This window comes from Triticum dicoccoides, chromosome 4A, assembly GCF_002162155.2.
Source record: "Triticum dicoccoides isolate Atlit2015 ecotype Zavitan chromosome 4A, WEW_v2.0, whole genome shotgun sequence".
Classification (NCBI taxonomy): domain Eukaryota; kingdom Viridiplantae; phylum Streptophyta; class Magnoliopsida; order Poales; family Poaceae; genus Triticum; species Triticum dicoccoides.
In genome coordinates, this window is record NC_041386.1 from 745,727,773 (window position 1) to 745,731,406 (window position 3,634).

Below are 3,634 nucleotides of genomic sequence, written 5' to 3' on the forward strand. Positions count from 1 at the left end.
GTTTCCGTGGTGGGGGGGGGGTATAGGCAGGGGATGGCCTGGGTCGGCCTGGCGGCCTGGTAGCCTAGTGGGTCGAGGCCCAGTTGGGCCAGGGGGAATCCTCTTTTGCTTTAGTTTAGTTACTGTTTTCTATTTATTTTTATTTTCCTGTTTGCAAAATGTTTAGTACCTAAATGGTATTTATAAAATATGGGAGCTAGCTTATAAGTTGCAGTGCATCAGATCCTTGCACCAAAAACTAGTTTGGTGAAATACTAATTCATATTAAATTTAGATTAATTAAAAGGTTATTAAATGTTGTTGCTTGCCAAGTTTGAGGTTGTTAGGGTCACCTAACTAATCCATTTAAGTTTAGTTATAATTTTATAATTGCTTCAGAATTATTTGTTACTTAATGAACATTTTATTTTTCAATTTTGACAACTTCTATTTTCCACTTTAAATTTAATTGAAGTTTGAATTAGGAGTTCGAAAAGAAATGTGATTCCAATGTGATCAAGCCCTGTTTAGCAACATGATTAGCTTAATCACAGAGGGTTACTGTAGCATGATTATCCGGGCGTCACAATTCTCCTCCACTACAAGAAATCTCGTCCCGAGATTTAAGAGGTAGTGAAAGGGGGAAAGGTTTGGTAACGAATCTAGCGGGTCTTCTCGGTCTGGGCTACTCTTCGCAAAGAAGTTAATACCTTTCGTTGATGTCTTGATTTCTCTATTTCGGGTCATCATGATGAAGTAGGCATCCTTTCTTCGGGAACTCCATCGTACTTACGAAATAATAAAGGGGGTATTCCGGGAGAACGAACCTCTGCAAGGTTGATTATCTGGTAGCTAACATCGGGGAAGGTGGCGGATAGTAACTCTCGAATGGAAACTTAAGACAATAATGAGAGCAAAGTAAGTAGGTACCATTAGAAGTTTCGAGCGGGTAGGCAATCGTTTGATGCCTGAAACAAAGTGTGAAAGGGGTCCAGAGCAACGAGAATAAGTATTGCGTCTGATACCAGATTAGATCGTCTCTAGGAAGGTGGTTGGTGATCTTCATATGAAGCCAATCGTGAGGAATAAATTCGGAGATATGGGTGTACCGGAGAGTCAGGTTTCGATCCTGTGGAACTATGGGTTATGGGCCCACCATGTGGGTTAAAAGTAGGAAGGGTGGTGACGTCTTGCACGATCATGTAAGCAAGGCATGCCGGAGGATAGCCTGCCAGTTATGTCGGCAACAACATCGGTACCAAGGGCGAGGGACGAAGAGAACCATTCTCCTGCTCGTTGAACGAGGTAGACCAATAGGCAAAGTTCTCATCCATCGGTGGTTACCGAAATGTCATCAACTATAGTAATATGGTCTTGCTGACAGAATTGTACACCGAGGTGTTTACATAAGCAGAAGAATACTACTGCTTATATAATATAGATCACAAGTAGGGTTAAGCAATCCAATGGAAAGGAAAGGTGATTACCATATTTAATCAGAACAATGGAAAGAAAAATGTGTTTAAACACATAATTCAGGGGCATATCCTTCCCAAGGACAAGCGGAGCATGATATCCATGGCAGGATATAAAGTAGATAACCCTTCACGAAAGGGGAGAGAAATCTCATGACATTACCCATCCAACGATGTTTGGATAATTGATCAAGAAACATTTAGCATTGTGCTACAAATGTGCTTATTGAAGATAGGAGTACCACATACATGCTTCGAGATAGCATTGACATGGTCTTCAAGCAAAGGTCGGACTTTGGAAACAGGAAGGATCCATCAGGAACAACTTGTACAGTAAGTCTTACAATTACCTCATGGAAGAATGGATAACCTTGGTAATAAGGAAACTATAACAACAGGTCATCCGGCCAGGTGTGCTGGGCATGACATCACCTTACCGGGTCATATAAAGACCAATGTTGTGACTCTTGGAAAATGTTCCAACCATCATATCTGACCGAGATTCAGATCTGATCGGTGTCAAAATACCTCAGACTCAGGATGCCTGAGAGAAAAAGGTGTAATACAAATTGACGAGATGACATTGTAAAATTCTCGAGAAATGAACTATGGAAGCGAGTTCCAAAACAAGAGTTCGTTAGTAAACCAACGAGAGGATGAGGAGGTGGCTGATGGAATCAACGGCAATTCATCGAGAATAACAAAAGATGGATTTCCACAATTATGTGAACAAGGAGATAACATTTGTCAGATCAAATGGTATAATGATGTTTGCTCGAGGAAAACATACACAATTAAACATTGGTTGAAAGGTGCACCCGAATATGGGATGGGTTGCACGACCAACGTCGGAATCGTGATTGAGCAACCAACACACTAAATTGGAATTAATGTCCAATAACTCTGAAGCAATAGGGTTGCTAGAGATATTAAATTTGCGCAACAGAGTTCACTCAACACGGGGACCAAGAAAAGAATGGTGATGGCGAGAAGCATCATTGTATCACAAATCCTCAAGAGGTGGTGAAATTCTCACAACATTGATGACATAAGAGATGGTACTGTTCCAAGGTAAAGAAGAACAATTGCTTGATAGCAAGGAACTCAAGGTATAACACCAAACACGAACAAGCTTGTGTTGGTGGGAAGGCAATAAAGTGGTCGATGACAATAAAATTCATCGAGGGCAAGGATGGTATTTCTCATCATGAATTCAATTGGAAACCTGGAAGGAGTCAAAATGTTGATGATGATCACGACAAATTTTGTCGAGAGGCTCCAGGAAGAAGTAATCGAACCTCCACTACATCAAGTAAAAGGACTGATGCAGCAAAAGATTATTTGTACCACGGATACGACACCAACTCGGAATCAAGCTTGTTGTTCAAAGTGGAATGATAAGACGAGGAAATCGACATAAGCTTAGATCATCATCGAAGGTTGTGCTCCAGCATTAAGGACCAGGTAGCAAAGTTAAAATCAGCACGATACCGATATAGCCGATCAGGCTAGAAATGACGTGATAGATTACAAACTCGTAAGTAAAGAAGATTACTAATAGTTGTTTAATCACGATGCGGACTCGATTCAGTTATCGGTGTCCTTGAGTGTTTAATGACCCAGAGCCCATGGAAAAATTGAAATCAGTGAGAATGTAGTACTTGATGGAGAACTCATAAGATGTTATGTAGTTCCGTGATATTCTCGAGATACTAGGGGGTAATACTCGATGAAAAATCAAAGTAAAGGTTGGAATGGTGTATCGATCCACAGAAGACAAGTGCTTACACTTGCACAGGAAATGGTACTTAAGGGAGAAGATGGTCGGGACCACGATTGGAAAAGGTCAGATCCCAGATATAAGATGAACCTATACCAAGGGAATAATTAATTTTAAAAGAAGCTTTGATGAGAAGATGTACATCGTGTCCATGGGCATGAACACAAAGTTCAAGGTCGACTCCCACTTCTCCAATGCATAACATTTCATTCACTTCTCGCGTTTGATGAAGTTGCAGTGTTGAAATTTTATCTGGCAAAATACCAGAGGAGTATGACTAGTGAAAACTTTCGGTTTCACATGGATTAAAGAAGGCATAGGTTCAACCCGTCAGGGTATCATGGAAACATATACCACAACTTCAATAGTAAATACCACAAGCTCGAAAGCAAAGCATGGT